General features: G+C 38.6%; 1 long non-coding RNA gene across 2 annotated transcripts in view; it reads left to right on the forward strand.

Annotated features, from left to right (window-relative positions):
- LOC110351875 (uncharacterized) overlaps positions 1–17360 on the forward strand; it is a 173277-nt gene that overhangs the window by 155153 nt on the left and 764 nt on the right. For both annotated transcript variants that reach the window (XR_011807255.1, XR_011807256.1), the window contains one exon: positions 17173–17328. This is a non-coding gene — a long non-coding RNA (uncharacterized lncRNA). The remainder of the gene's footprint in view (positions 1–17172; positions 17329–17360) is intronic.

Genomic DNA, 17360 nt, shown 5'->3' on the forward strand with positions numbered 1-17360 from the left:
CTTCTCCAGATAGGCTAGTCATTCTTTACCCAGCAAAACCTTCCTCTTTGGACTTCGATCAGATTCTGGTTTTGTCCGTGTTTTGCATAGGATGCCTTTTGTACAAATTGTTTTTCTATCCCTTGTTTAGTGCCTTCAGTTTGCAAATACCACATTGATACGTTTGCTTTTCTACAAATCAAATGACACCATTTTCCTGTTGAAACAGGATGTGAATGATAAGCTTTTGATAAGGCAGAAATGATAATGTGTGCCGGTGGAACAGAAACCAATCTTTGTTCAAACTTAGCATCCATCACTGTTGTTTGACTGCCCCTTAAAACTGTAAGTGGAGCATCCTCTCTTGAGAGGGAGTGAAAGTTGTTTGTTGCTATGTACTTTTCAATGAGGATATAATAAAAGGAATTACATGTTTTTGGAGTTTTCTACAAGATCTTCTCTAAATTCCACTTTTCCCATGTAACTTCTGTTTTCTGCTCACCCACGTTTCATTCCTGAGCTTGACATTCACTTCTCTCACTTTAGTCAATGTATATCACACCAAAAGCAAACCAGCAACACATTTACAAGTGAAAAAGAATCATTTTTATCTTAAAAATAATTCTTGCTTCCTTTGTGTTTCCAGCATCAACTAAAGCAAATATGGGATAAGGAAATGGTATCATGTTTTTTGATGCCTCTTTGTTTTGAGTGGGAAAGGGAGATTTGAGAGATGCTTTTCTTTCAATTTTCTTTTTTAAAGATAGGTATGTGTTCACACAGAATTGTTCATTACCGGCTATTGTAGCCAATAGCCTCATGATCACAGCCTCCTACTGCCTTCTTTGAAACAGTAAGATAATTTTATTACGTAATGTATCTACCCATTTTGCTGTGATGTCATGAAAATTAAACAGTATTCTTGGCTACACCTCTCTGCAGATCTGCATGCTCCCCCCACCAGCAATTTTTTCTCAGCTTGATGAATAAAGATTATTTGAACTTAATACCAAGAAATTATATGTGAAAGGTACAATAAACAATACTGCCTGCAAATGTAGCTGAAACAATGCCTGAACTTTTCTAGGTCACTTTTTTTTTTTTTTTCTTTTTCTTCCACTCCACTGTCTGCAAAGCAAAAACATAAACCCCAGAAATAAAGCCTGGTACACAGGTGCAGTAGTTGCTATAGAGCTGAAAACATGGTGTGGTTTTTGCAGTGGTTGCTGTAGCAACAAGATCATTTACAGAACATAATCCCATTAGGAGAAAACATTTTTAAACTGAGCTAATTGTACATGAGTTTATATTGTTTCATAACCTGTTTTTGGAAGATTTCATTTTTAGGATACTAATAAAAGACCAATTAAAAGCATTATACATTGTCCTAAATTGCCTACAGAAAAAGAAGAGAGAGAAATTATGTAAATTATTGCAGGTATCCTTAGATTGAACCAGTATGATTAAGTAAATTAATTCTTGTGCTCACTTCCATATTAAAAGTCACAAGATAGCAGCTGTACCTGTAGTACAGTATCAGCTTGGTCAAATTTTGCTCTTTAAAGAAAGTATTCCTCAGATGGCCCTTTCCTTTAGCGACCATCTTCATTCTGTTACAATTGCATATGTGCCCATTTTGTTTAATAGAAATTTGAGGAAAATTCCCTCTGCATTGCTCACTTAGAGGTGTAGAAAGCCAGTTGATAATTGACTGAGAGCAAGCTTGTTGATTGGGAAAAAAACAAGAAAAAAAAAAAGGCAGAATGAATAAAACTAGGATGAAGTGTATCACCTGTGGGAAGACAAAGTTAGATTTAGAAAAAAAGGGAAATGAAAGGGAATGCTGAGATACGCAGGCACTCTAAGGAACCAGGGATTGCTAGCTAAGTATTCTAAGATTCTAAGAAGTCATCTTGAAAAGCCTGTCCTTTGTATTTTAGCCCTGCTTCAGAGAAATGTTGCTGCCACATACCTGTATAATAGAAATAGGGACATTGCTCATAGTAAAACAACAGGACTGTAGCTATTGATTTTTAGCTGACAGGAATATTCTGCTTAGTAACAGTTCTGGCCATGGGTCACATTTTCATTCAAGAAGTGATCTGTAGAATTCATTGACACTGCAAGTCAGGGAGGTCAAGAGTTTAGAAAGTTTCAAAAGGGATTTGGGTATCTATATAGCAGCTAAAAATACCTATAGTTACACAATATTGGTGATTACGCCTCTTTGTCTCCTCTCCCTTTCTGTGACATTTCTGCATACGGCTCCCTTCCATTTAGGCCCTATTTACCCTCAAATAAATGGGATCATTTCTGTGGGAGGCACAGTGTGGTCTACATGGGCATAAGCCCTCATGGGGTACAGCAGTCCTACATATCTTGTGGGCAGTGAAACCCACAGTTCTGGAAACCAGGATGGGGCTTGGTGTATAGATACACAGATTGACATAAGGTTTCACTGATTACAATGGGAGCTTCTTCAGTTTACTTAGATCCCCAGTAAACTATATTTTAGAGGCAAAAGGAAGCTGGCATGGTTTTCAGGCTAAGAAAACTATTCAGAGCAGGGAGGCCTATTTCAGAAATCCAAGACTTGAACAAATGGAGATGACAAGCCAAATGTAAATGCCCAGTGAGGCTGACCAAAAAACTGCATGGGGAACAATTGCCAAGGCTCTCCAAAGCTATCTCTGTACTTTTTCTTCAGATGTGTCAGGCACAGGAAATATCCCCAAGAGGCTGAAAGGCTGCTAGACCGTTGGGACATTAAACAAGCATTCACAAACAGGAGCACCCTGGCACAGGAACCAGATAAGTGCATCCACCTTAAGCATGGAAGGAAGCAAAGAGCTTCTCAGAGACTGACCCGCCATGGTCAGGGGCATGCCAGGGGCTGGTGTATGGAATTGAAATGTCCATATGAAGAGGTTGTGGAACAAATTGTTGAAGCAAGCAGTGATAAGAAGCCAGGACTAGACAGTGACCTAGAAGTGCTAATAGAAGTCAGGAATAAAACAACTGTAAGCTGCTGTAGTCTTGTTTTAAACTACCAGAGGTCTGGAAGATGGCACATGTGATGCCATTTAATATCTTTTAAGGGATTTCAAAGGCTTTTTGTGGGTTCCAGAGGAGATCATGGGAACTACAGGATGATAAATCTGATGTCTATACCAGGCAAAACAAATCAAATGTCATAATGAACAGAATTAAGAGATCAATGGTTTACTTGGGAGACATGAATTTGCTTTTCATTTTATAGTACTAATAATTTAAAGAGATCTAACTCACAATCTTTCACATCAACAGCTATGTAGACAGAGAGCCACCTGATACACTCCACTGTGAACACATCACTTGGATTTCCAAAAGGCAGTTAAAATAGGGGAGATGTCTTTGCCTTTACATAAAATTGCTCTACAGTCAGGAAATAGATTTGGTGCAAAGTGCTGTTTCCTGTAGTAGAGAAGTTGCCATGTTCTGCAGGGAAATGTGCTATTGAGCATATATCTAAATGACCCAGAAAAGGCACTGAGCAATGCTATGATTAATTTTGGTAATGATGCTAAAGCATACCAGGGAACAAAAAAAGAAAGCTTAGTGGGAAAAATTGCAGGAGGGCCTTATGAGACTGTGACTAGGTTCAAATGGCAGATGAAATTCAATATAAGCATGAAGCAATGTATGGAGAAATCACAATCCTAGTATTGCATATAAAATCACACATTCTGAGATGATCCTTTGAAATCAGAGTGAGATGTTGGAGTTATGACTGTAGAGGTTAAAGAACAAACAGAGAAGAAAAGAGAAATTATGATATTTAAAAGACTCAAAGCTAAGAGAGTATTCAGTAGTGTTTCATCTACACATACCCTGTGGTTTATGGCTTTCCTTGAACATCTGCTTTGTGTTGGAGACAGAATATAGATCAAGTTGCATCCTTGATCTGTTCACTACAGCCTTTGCCTGCCTAGATTCTGAATGCTTCTCTTTCTTGATTTTAAACTGCGTATGTGTATACATATATGTGCATATGTATATTTCCAACATTCTCTTTAATCTTAAGTACCTCTTCAGAATGACTGAGTCATCTATGAATGGATTTCAACTTAGTGAATTAACTTTATGAAGTTAATTGTTTTCTTTCTCCGTTTTTCTCAAATGCGTGTACCTGCACACACAAAGCACCCAGTACACTAGCAGGTGGCATCCACAAACAGCAAAAAGAGTATTTACTTTAGTGTTTGTGCTCTCTAAGGGGAAAGCATACAAAATATAAAATCAGAAGAACTTTCTCCTCTTCACAAGAAGATTACGGGAGAGGGAGAGCAGGTAAAAATTCATGTCACACAGCTGGATTTGTGAAAGACTTCAACAGATCCAAGCTGTAGGAGATAATATTTGTATAAGTAGGCATTAAACGATAAAACATAATAGACTCTCGGTGTTTTATTTAGAACATTTTTACACAGTCCATGTGTTATAAACTATTACAGTGGCACATATCTTTATGTGATAGGGCACATATCAGTAGTCCTGATTTACTGAAGATTTCCTCAGAAGTTCGTAAGCTATAGGTTCTGTGTTTAAAACAAACAAACAAAAAACAAAACAAAACAAAACAAAACAAAACAAAAAAAACTTTTTTTCAGCTGTAACAGTATAAAAGAACAACTCAGTTCCAACACACTTTCCTTCTTACATTTTTTCTTAAAAAAAATGTTTCAAGGTTGCTGAAATGTCCTACCTGATATTTTTTAAAATAAAAATGAATAATAGAATCACAGAATTATTAAAGTTGGAAAAGACCTCCAAGATCATCCAGTCCAACCATCCCCCTGCCACCAATGTCACCCACTAAACCATGTCCCTAAGTACCAGATCCAACCTTTCCTTGAACACCCCCAGGGATGGTGACTCTGCCACATCCTGGGGCAACCCATTCCAATGCCTGATCACTCTTTCTGAGAAGAAATGTCTCCTCATTTCCAACCTGAACCTCCAATGGCACAACTTGAGGCCATTCCCTCTAGTCCTATCACTATCTGCGAGAAGAGGCCGACCCTCAGCTCTCCACATCTTCCTTTCATGTAGTTGCAGAGAGCAATAAGGTCTCCTCTGAGCCTCCTCTTCTCCAGAGGAAACAACCCCAGTTCCCTCAGCCACTCGTCAAAGGACTTTTGTTCCAGGCCCTTCACCAGCTTTGTAACCCTTCTCTGGACATGCTCCAAGGACTCCATGTCCTTCTTGTAGTGAGGGGCCCAAAGCTGAACACAGCACTCGAGGTGTGGCCTCACCAGAGCAGAGAACAGGGGGACAATCACCTCAGTCAATTAAGTGAAAGGTCCATGGAAAAGAAGAAGTGGAAGCCTGCAAAACCTTTTATTTTTTTTAATTTGCATTACAATAAAAATGAACAGGTTCAAATAAAACCATCTGAAAGTAGCAAAATGAAATGGTTTAATTGATCCAAAATAAATGAAAAACAAACAAACAAACAAAACAAAACAAAACAAAACAAAAACACCATTAAAAATACTGGATGTTTTTGCTCTTCGCCTCTTTGAAATCTGGAAAATTATCACACTTTTGCCTAACTTTACTAGCTAATAAGTAGCACTTTGAACCAAACTAAGTGTTTTCATTTCATTGTTCACTGCACATCATTAATCTGGTTCTTTAAGGCAAAAGCATAAGTGACTCTCTCTCTTTATTCTTTTTACTTCTCCTTTTCTAATTCAACTAAAATCTCTAAACCCTAAGGGTAGCTATTATGCCTGCAGTAAGAAAAATGCTCTCCTTGCAAAACAACTTTGATTCTTGTTTCCATGGGATTTTTTACTTGGGTTTAACTTTTCTGCCAAATCATATAATGCTGACCTGTATGGTACTCAATTGATTTTATTAGGTCATTAAAAACGTCTCTAGATAAAATCATTTAAGTTTACAGCCTTTCCAGATCATGATGTTTGATCTCATTATTAATAACAATGAATTTTTACATAGAAATGAAGCAAGAAATAGAAAGAAATAAGAACTCCATAATGTTAAATTCTTAAGAGGACATGGTAGGGTTTAGACAGTTTTTGAAGTTAGGCTGGGTCTTCTGTGCCATTCTACTATTTAAATCTGACAGACAGTAAAACACATTCAAGATTGCTGCCCATCTTCCTCAAAAAGTTATGAATTGGCTGTGGGATAGACTGGATTTTACAAATATGTGGATTGCTTCAGCTTGACTAGGGCTTCAGTCTGGCCAGGTGCTGAGAGATCACTCACTAGGCAGCATGACCTTGTATGAATTCATTCAAACAATTAAGTTTTTACCTTTAGCGCTCTTTCAGAATGCTGTTTTGTTTCCTGCCATGCTCATGCAATTGTTGTCAAAGTTTACCACTTCAAAGCATTGATGCTGCAAGCATTAAAGTCAAAGAATTCATCATGCAAATTGTTATTAGGCATGAAGGATCTTCATCTCTATATTAAGGACTGGCCTGCATTCCTAAATGCTGAACCAAATGTAAGCTCTTTCTTCAAGGTTATGGTAATTTGTGTTGTTCACTCAACACCTGCTGTAATGGGGTCTCATTCAAGTGCTAAAATAGAAAAAAAAGGATATTTTATTCATCGTAGCTTTTTGTAATCCATGCCCTTTAGTTGAAGGATTTTGTAGAGAATTAGTGGTGAGGTTCTTATCATTTGTTCCTGCTCCCACCATAATTGAGCATAAATCACCAACTCCTGCAGACACTGGCCTTGATCGCTCTCACACAGGGCACGTGGGGCAGCAGAAGCAGGGTACCAATCCCTGTCGAAGTCCAGGGAGCCTTTTCAATAACTTCAGGAATCAGTTCTGAGACTTTTGGTGTTTTTTCTTCTCTATTTCAGCTTTGGCACTGATGCAGAGACCAGATTCATCTGCATAGCCCCAGGTATTTCAGATTAATCTGGTAGCAGGGCATTCACAAAGTAAAGTCACCCAACAGTAAGAAACAAACGGCACTGACCAGCCTAGGAAAAAAAGAAAAGAAAAAAAAAAGTAGGAAAATAAAAATTCAGTTAGTCTATTCCAAGAAGGCTGCACTTGGAAACTGTAGGCAGCAAAACCTGTTTCAGTGATTTGAAGTCACACCTGTAATGTAACTAGCAATTTATGTAAGTGCTTTCTTTCCACTCTGTCCAAATGGGCCCTTTTTTTTCTATTTCTGTTTAGATTCAGGCTAACTTCACATCCTTTTTCAGAAGGGATTATTTTTCGAAGGAACGCCAAATGTCATAGGTCCCAAACACAAGCAATTGCTTAGGAACTAGCATTGTTAACGAATTACATTCATGAGTTCTTGTTTAAGAAGATTTTACTATTTCTTCAATGGTTTTCGTATCATAGCTGTTGTATTTTGTCTTAAGAACTATGTATTGATCCTTTTAATGCCTGATGCTGACTTATCAGAACTTCACTTATTTTGTTATTTGGGGGTAGTTTATGAATTTTAAAAGGGTCTGACTTTTCCCGTCAGTTTTTTATATGGTTCAGTATTTCTCTATTGAAGGAATGAGGCGTTTTTTTCTGTTGTTGTTGTTTTTTTGTTGTTGTTGTTTGTTTTTGTTTTTAAATAGTATTATGCAGTATTCCTCATATTTATTTATTTGTTTGTCTAAGTATAGTATGATCTGTTTGTAAATTGGCTTTCTGTAGTACTAGGGCTCAAAAAATAAAGCTTATCTGTATGATTTTTTTTTTAGAAAACAGCTGGAGCCATACACTTTTCAGATTGTGAAAAATACTGTTTGCATATTTTCCTCATGCATTTTTCAATTTGCTTTTTTTTCATTGTTTCACCTGAGACTGGCAGTAGAAACCTCAAACTGGAAAGCCTCCCTCATAAGATTTCCTGTCCAGTTCTGCATTTTGAAGCAAAAAGAGTAAGGCTTGAAATTGAATGATTTGAATTAGTCAAGACCAAATCCAAGCTCCAAGTCTTACAAGGTTTTGCATCAGTCTGTTGTAATATTTTGGTTTCTACATTTAATCAGGCAATTGTAAGTGTGAAGCACTTCTAACTAGGAAATGAAAATCATTTTTATATCTTTATTTGGCATTCCTGTTTGATGCCTATAAAAATCTCTCTTTTGCTCTTTTTTGTGACTTCTTTGTGTTATTTATTTATTTATTTATTTTTAAGCTGTGTATCATGCAAAATACTATAGATGTGCACAAAGTCTAGAGTGTGAAAAAGCTGCTTTAGTAGTTTTGTTCAGTTTGTTTGATTAGACAACTTCTTTCTGTGCAATGGAGCAAAGTCTCCAACCATCTCCATCAGCCACACTTTTGAGAGGGTCTTTGCATACCATGCTTTCCTGCAATGCAGTGGGATAGGCGGTACGAGGTGCTGACTCTCCAGCGTGCTGGGAGCTGCATGTAGCAGGTAGATGAAAATGCGGGTAGTGCAGGCAAGGTGATGTGAATGGCTGGGAATGGAAAAACTCTCAGTTGTGTAGTGAGATAGGAGTGGACAGGAACACCACACTAGGAAGCACCTATCTTTTAAATAATTTAAATTTAACCCCTGTTCTATTCTGGGTATTTTTATATAAGCCTGATCCAGGGACCATTTGCAGCAATGGAACTTAGGCTCTAATGGAGTTTGCATACAAGCATGATACTTTTTTTTTCTTTTCTTGCTTTCTTCTCTCATGAGTGGAAGCATCTAAATGGCTTATTTTTAGTGTTTTTGTTGTTGTTGTTGTTTGTTTGTTTGTTTGTTTGTTTGTTTTAATATGCCATTTTGCTTCACAACTGTTCATTAATTTTGATACAACAACACTTGCTTTGTGTTAGATTCTTTGTTACAGATTCCTAGCCACCATGATGAGCTGATTTCTAATGAAACAAAGTCTGCTAGGTAGATACTATAATATTAAAAATAAGCAAGTCTAGTGGGATTAATTGTGTAATATTCTGCAGAGAGGAAGAAGTAAAAGCTCCTCTTCACATGTTCTGCTTTTCCAGCAAATGACAGATGTCCCTTTTCTTGCTAGGCACTGAATTTTCTCACTTATCCAAAAGAAGTCGGAGGGGCTTCACTTGTCTCCTGCTGTTTCTGAAGCAGTAATTTTAAAGATAATACAGGTGATGAGTTCTAATATGACTTATCTCTATCTGCAAAATGCTATGATAGGGCCCCCCCATGAACCCCTAACACTAATCTATAGGATCTGAGATAATTGTTCAGTTCATCTATTATAAATCTAGTCTCAGCTTCTTTCCTTCTTCTTTTTTTTTTTCTTATTTTTTTTTCTAATTATGAAAAGAATACAAATAATGGAAAAATGTATTTCCTCTTTGCCTGAAGTTTGAAAAACCCCTGTCTAAGCTCCACAGAGCTCCCCTTAATGAATGTTTTCAAAAATATACCAGGAGACAAACTTGTCCTTTGAAGGAGATAAAAAGAACAGAGACTTTCTACAGAACCCACTGTATCTAGTATTTAGTTGCAATATGGAGATACCTGGAAAAATAATCAGCAATGTTTTCACAGAATCACAGAATCACAGAATTTCTAGGTTGGAAGAGACCTCAAGATCATCGAGTCCAACCTCTGACCTAACACTAACAGTCCCCACTAAACCATATCCCTAAGCTCTACATCTAAACGTCTTTTGAAGACTTCCAGGGATGGTGACTCCACCACTTCCCTGGGCAGCCTGTTCCAATGTCTAACAACCCTTTTGGTAAAGAAGTTCTTCCTAACATCCTAACCCCCCTGGTGCAACTTTAGCCCATTCCCCCTTGTCCTGTCACCAGGCACGTGGGAGAACAGGCCAACCCCCACCTCGCTACAGCCTCCTTTAAGGTATCTGTAAAGAGCAATAAGGTCGCCCCTGAGCCTCCTTTTCTCCAGGCTGAACAATTCCAGCTCCCTCAGCCGCTCCTCATAGGACTTGTTCTCCAGACCCCTCACCAGCTTCGTCGCCCTTCTCTGGACTCGCTCAAGCACCTCGATGTCCTTCTTGTAGCAAGGGGCCCAAAACTGAACACAGTACTCGAGGTGCGGCCTCACCAGAGCCGAGTACAGGGGGACGATCACCTCCCTAGTCCTGCTGGTCACACTGTTTCTGATACAAGCCAGGATGCCGTTGGCCTTCTTGGCCACCTGAGCACACTGCTGGCTCATATTCAGCCGACTGTCCACCATCACTCCCAGGTCCTTCTCTGCCAGGCAGCTCTCCAACCACTCGTCTCCCAGCCTGTAGCTCTGCTTGGGGTTATTGCGCCCCAGGTGCAGGACCCGGCACTTGGCCTTGTTAAACTTCATGCAGTTGACCTCAGCCCATCGGTGCAGCCTATCCAGATCCTCCTGCAGAGCCTTCCTACCCTCGAGCAGATCGACACACGCACCTAACTTGGTGTCATCAGCAAACTTACTGAGGGTGCACTCAACGCCCTCATCCAGACCATTGATGAAGATGTTAAAGAGGACCGGCCCCAGCACCGAGCCCTGGGGGACGCCACTAGTGACTGGCCTCCAACTGGACTTGACTCCATTTACCACAACTCTTTGGGCCCGGCTGTCCAGCCAGTTTCTAACCCAACGAAGTGTGCGCCAGGTCAAATCAGTCTGACTTTCTCCTTGTATTTTAAAAATGTTATTGTGGGAGGAATTGGTAATGATTTTGAAAATGCTTGAGGAAGTGAATGTCACAAGTGAGAATATCCTGTCTAAAGGGAAATGTGTTATACATCAGCCTTGAGTATGGGTAAGTTCAATGGGTAAGCTATTATAGTAACAGCTTAGGAGAAAGGTATCCAAAGTAAATAGATCTTTTTCAAAAATTCAATAACAACTCATCTGAAGCAGAATTTTTGCACTTTTCTGTGTTCCAAGGAGGAAAATGAAGGAGAAACATCCTAGAAAGCTCCATCAAAGTAGTTTTCTTTCTCTTTTGAGTGACGATCATGTATATATTTTTACAGTTACCTTTAAGAGTTTAGGTTTAGATCAGTATACTCTTGTTTGTGAACTCTGTTAAATAGTCTCAACACAAACACAGAGAAAGGAGTAAAAGCAACCTCCTATATACTGTATACATCTGTGTAACCCAAGTGCTGAATATAACCAAGCTCATGGTAACCAAGAAACACAAATGTACTTGCTTAGGGCAATCTAAATGGGAAGTTATTTGCCAAACATTAATGCATTAGGACTCAGAGCCACAGAATGCTGTCAGACAGCATGAAGGATGCTGGGCAAGTGTATTCTAGGAAAAGCAAGGACAATGTCATTTGAGAGCAATATTCAAATAGGCCTCACTCGGAATAATGAAAAGGAGCAAGACAATATGAAAAGTCAGTTAATCAAAATGTCTTTCAATAAATACAGGGCTTAGCTGCCTCTGATCTTTTTAATGCCTCCTCTGGGCTTTTTCACAAAAAGCCTATATTTAATAAGTACCATAGTGGTTATATCTTTATTTTGTGTTAAGAGAACTAAGCCTTGCTTCTAATTAAGTCCTACTGCTAGCAGCTAGCATAAATATTTGTGTATCTGGGAAGGAAAACAGACTGAAAAAGGAAAGAACTTCGGTGTCTGGCCAAGGGCAGGGAACTTCCAGCCTTCTTTGGAGAATGCTCGAGATCATTTCCAAATTCAGAAAAAGACAGAAAATCATTTAATTTACTCAGTTTGACCACTAATCAGAGAATCAGAGAATGTCTTGGGCTGGAAGGGACCCTAAACATCACCCTGTTCCAACCCTCTTCCATAAGCTGGGATGCCATCCACTAACCCAGGTTGCCCAAAGCCCCATCTAGCCTGGCCTTGAACACCTCCAGGGGTGGGGCATCCACAACTTCTCTTGGCAACCTGTTACAGTGCCTCACCACCCTCTGAGTAAAGAACTTCCTCCTAACATCTAATCTAAATCTCCCCTCTTTTTGCTTAAAGCCTTTCCCCCTTGTCCTATCACTATCTGCTGATGTAAAATAATACTGCAGTATTAGTGTATGTTGCCTACAGAGCCTGTCTCCAGAGGTTAAAACCAAAGAGAAGTGATTATTTTGATATTATTCTGGGGGAAAACATTCCATAATTGTCTCAATTTCTGTTTCTCACCATCTCATGGATTACTGGCCAATGTCAGAGAATGGTCCAGATGGATCTTTCAACTGGTTGAGCATGGCTGTTCTTATGTTATAGGTTTGGTTGAAACCAAAACATATCACAGAATCAAATAATGTTTGGGATTAGAAGGGATCTTGAAGAATCACCTAGTCCAATCCCTGGACTGGAGCAGGAACACCTAGATCATGTCACACAGAAATGCGTCCAGGTGGGATTTTAATGTCTCCAGTGAAGGAGAATCCATAACCCCCCTGGGCAGCCTGTTCAAGTGTTCTGTCACCCTCACCATGAAGGAGTTTCTTCTCATATTTAAGCGGAACCTCCTATGTTTCAGCTTGCACCTATTGCTCGTTGTCCTATCATTGGATGTCAGTGAGAAGAACCTCTCTCCATTCTCCTGGCACTCACCCTTTACATACCTATAAACATTTCTAAGGTCACCCCTCAGTCTCCTCTTCTCCAAGCTAAAGAGACCCAGCTCCCTCAGCCTTTTCTCATAAGGGAGCTGCTCCACTTCCTTAATCATCCTTGGCTCTGCGCTGGACTCTCCAAGCAGTTGCCTGTCCTTCTTGAACATCAGCCATTTCCAAGGTGTAATCAATGTAATGCATCAAGGTTATACAGTTGGTGTTGAAACTATAATCCATGAGAATCCGAAAGACTCATAATTTAACCAGAAAAATCTGTCACCCAAGTGTTTTCTTATCGCTTCAACTGAGCCTCAATTAATACCTAGTTTCTTCTTCCACTGCTGCTTCCCTCTTATCAATATTTCCATGTTCTTTGCCTGATATTTCTCTCATTTTCCTTCATTCTTTCTTCAAAATGGTTGCTGCAAACCCAAGCAGAGCTGCCCCTGCTGCACTAAAAAGCTCTTGTTATTGCTAATAAAGGAGCTCAGGGAGCTAAGTAAATTTATTATTTCTTTGTGTGTGCATGTTAGGAATAGAACCTTCAGTGCCAATCATAACGTTTTTGTAGAAGGAGAAATTTTTGGAGTGGACCATCAAAAGTACTGATTTAAGGCCCATTTCAGCTTCCAAAATTTAGGAGCCTGGCTTCTTTTGAGATGGCCCCAATTTACTGGGCTTATGTGGCAAGCTTTTGGTAGAGGGGAGGCTAAAGGGGTGTCATTTATGATAAGAGCCCAGAAGTTGCCCGATGTCAGACAAGACTTACACCTATGATAGTATAAAATGTAACCATAGAATCAGTTAGGTTGGAAAGGACATCTAATATCATCTAGTCCAACTGTTAACCTAGTAACTCATTTCCATTTTTTCTTTTTATTTTATTACTGGTAAACCATGGACATAGAACATCTTTAAGAAAGACCACATAAGCAACCCTATCTTGCAGTTCCTGCTAAACATTTCTAGCATAAAATTAATATGTTAACCACTGCAGAATACTTCTTTAAATCTGTGTATTCTTTGAAAGTTTGCTTCCAATTTGAAAAGTGACAGCACTGAAATGTCACTTTTTAACATGTTAAAACTGATCCCTATAGTTATTCAGAGTTTTGTGCACTGACTTTAGTGACAAAAGTATGTCTCTACACCTTGCTTTACTCTTGTTCATCCTTCAGAAGTGACACAGCTCTAGGAAGAGATCCTGTTTCTGTTCCTTTCTGTGTGTCTTTATCATTAGAAGTGTTTAATGAATTTTAATTAAAGAATATATCAGTTTCAAGAGACTATCGAAATTAATGATGGTGTCCTAGTTCAGTATATACATTGATGACAGTGGACCCATAAAGATATGCTTCAGACCTAATTAGCTCTTTACAAAGATGCATCATTTATTTGCTGGTGGCCATACAGCAGACAGGATCTAGTTTGGCTTCAGCTACACAGTGATTGTTTAGAATGGCTACAGCATGTAGGAAGCCAATAGACCATCGCCAACAGTGATATATTTGATCTGAAATTCCTGAGAGGCATCAACTACTGAACTCCACATTGCCATTTTTACGAGGTTCCTTTTCTTATTAGAACAATGCTTTGAATCCCTGAGCAGTGCAAAGGATACCTAAGGGTAATATAAAAGGATATTCAGATCATTTTAAGATTTCTCTTTTCACTCTGTGTAAGGGTAAGGAAATCCTTTTCTTCAAATTTCTGTTCAGAATTTTTGCCAGAACATCATTTTTTATCTTGTTAGTGAGATTACTTTGTGCATGTGACTCACAGATGCTATGCTGCTGAATGGTTTTATTTATTATTTATATAGCCATGCATATTCCATGAAATGGACATTTCTCTATCACCTTCATTGATGTCTGAAGCTCTGTGGAGAAAAATCTAGCTCCAAAAACTCCTTATTAAAGGTGGACACCGGAGCTCAGTATTTGTGCTTTTCCTTCCTTAGAAATGAATTGTGTCAAAGTCCTCAAATCTTCTAATGGGGAGGAACTGAAATTCTGTAATTTAAAAGGGGTTAATATTTGGAGGCTTGCTCTCTATCCAAATTTCCTGGATTGAGCCCAGCATCAGTTTCTCAAAAGGGAGAAGAAAGACAGCTAATCATAAACACATTCTTGTGATGCTCACATGCTTAGAAACCAAATTAATGTTGTTTAAATATGTAGACTGAAAGCAAAAGCTATAATGAGATAAAAAATGTAGAAAAGAATCATTTCAGCTCTTCCCCAAAGCCTGTCAACTTCCCAAAGTAGTACTTTAAGTTGTTTTAATAAATTAAACAAGTAGCAATTACATTGAAAGGTTCATAAGATTATACTTATGCCATAGTATTGATTTCAATGTAGTTTTAGAAACAAGCTATTACAGAAATTTTGGCTTTTTTGCTTGTCTTGCCTTTATGCACCATTTTAGTGCAAAACAATAGCTAGTCTCTGTTTAAGTATGGTTTTCACCAAGGAGAGATCAATAGCCTTTTGGGGATACCTGTGTTCCACTTACTTGTGCAATCACTTATTTTAATGAGAGAAGTGAACATAGTGGGAAATGCTCTTCAGAGAATTGTTTCTATCTTGAAATACTTTTCCACATTCTTCGCACCCTTAATACAGCAAAAATCAAAAACCTTTCAGAATTGCTTAATATGCTTTTAATAGCCTAGTAAAAGAAAGAAACAGTAGCATTGAAATGCTAGTTCTTGGGACTGAAAAGATAACAGAAGAGTGAAGATGAATGTAGATGGAACGTTCGGTGAAGCCAGCTCAGCGAAGTCTAAAGCCAGAATCAGGTTGAGACACAACAAGGGCATGACACCCACAAAAGAAGCTGCCGTCTAAAACACCTGTTGTTTTAAATCAACACCTGTTGTTTAAATCTTGGGGGATTGCATGCAACTGAAATAAATAAATGAATGCTGTGTTATTCTTGGCTTAGTTGAGTATTATAATGCTCATTGCTTCAGGCTGTTGACAAGCTTATTGATGATGTTTTTGTCCGTGCATTAGGGAAAGGTGAATCAATATTGGTTAGTGCCTGTATTTAGGACTCCTGTCTCTTGATTTCACTGTCTGTAGAACCCTGGTGACACTGAATAAACTTATAGAGGGACCTACAGTAGGGACTTGAACAGGGTTCTACAATACAGCTGTAAATGTCAAACTTCTTTTTTTCCTATATATTTTCTGAGAAAAAGTGCTGGCTAATCCTTAGTTTTGTTTGGCATGTGTTTTTTTTTCCTTGGAAGGATTATGCTAACCCACTGGATACACCAGCAATATTTACCTACATCTCTAACATAGCCTACATAATCATCTAGTTTTAAGCAGAAAAGTGAATATAAATGACTAATTTTTTTTTGCAGAGGTGGGAGACAGGAATGTTGCAAATACATATGTTGTTCCATCTTCCTACATTTCTGAGTTTTTCCTCTCTTTTTATTTCTGTCCCAGTTTTTCTTGCTTATGTCTTGTTTGTTCCCAGATACCATTGTAAATGGTTTTACCAGTATATTTTTCCTTTTATTGTGTCTTCCTATGTTGGTACCATCAAATATATGCACCAATACTTACTTTTTTTTGTTGATTGTTTGTTTTGTTTAAATCTGCTTTTCAGTCCCAAATGTACTATGCAAAGTCATCTGGTTTTGATTTTTCTCCCAGTTCATTCAGTGTTTTGAGAGAGACTTTTTCTAGTTGTAGCATCCCTTACCAAACTTAAGCTGGGATGAAACATGCTCTGGAGACTGCTGTCTCCTCCTGACTATGGGAGGGATATAGCACTTCACTGACATGACGAGGGTAGGTGTGATGAATGGGCCAATGAGACTGTAGCCATTTAATTAAATGCTAACAAAGAGTTACCTGTGTAAAGGAATAGTTTAACAAGTAATTTAAGCAAAGATTTCTTCTTAATATCTACACACACACAAAAAGTGCTCTGCATGCAAACATTGATGCTGGGAATGTTTCAATTTCATATAGAGCTGAAATCAGCACTGATCTTCCTAAATCTATTCCAGTAACAAGAGATACGTGTATCCATTGTATAAGAGATTAATCATGGTTCTAACAACATGATCAGGAGTTTCCCATTGATTTCAGTGAAGTCTGGGTCAAATTCTGAGCTACTAACTTAAGTTAAAAGTTTAGGTTAAAAAGCTACTAACTTAAGTTGGTAGCTCAGGAACTTAATTTATTTCTTTTGGTTAAGTCAAATTTGTTAAGGATTTAATCTGATTTACCTTCTTCCTTTTTGTCATCCCAGCACTCACGCAGTAGAAACGAGACTATTTAGCTTGTACAGCGCAACTTGTACAACATGTACTTGCCCACGTACACATGGACAAGTAGAAGCAGTTTGGGGATTTCTCCAGATTTTCTACTAATTTATGTTAAAACTTTGGGAATACTAAAGTAGTTCTGGCTGAGGACTGACTGGCAAGTTTCACCCTGCTGTGTTGGTTGGGAAAGAAAGAGGAGAATACCATCTTTGTTTTCTAGCATCCAGCCCAGGTTTGGTAGGCACCAACAGGAGACTTCCAGAATCCCCTCGAAGGTTTGAAATGTGTCAGCTCCAGAGACACTCAGCAAGACCTGCAGTCCCAATAAGGCAGTGCTAAAATGTCTCCTGAATGTCTGTTTCTTTTCTTCTAGTGATGGTGGCAGGTTGCTGATCACTTCAGACCAGAACCTTTGGTCAGCAAGGAGCTTCCTTTCCCCAAAGGATGAATTCCTGTCAACGCGGTGGTTCTTTGACATTCTGCTGTGAAGATGGAAGAAATATGCCTGTAGCAACATAGCAATGGCAAGGTCAGTGAAACCGAGGGGAGAAATAAGAGAGT

Source organism: Anas platyrhynchos, chromosome 2 (assembly GCF_047663525.1).
Source record: "Anas platyrhynchos isolate ZD024472 breed Pekin duck chromosome 2, IASCAAS_PekinDuck_T2T, whole genome shotgun sequence".
Taxonomy (NCBI): Eukaryota; Metazoa; Chordata; class Aves; order Anseriformes; family Anatidae; genus Anas; species Anas platyrhynchos.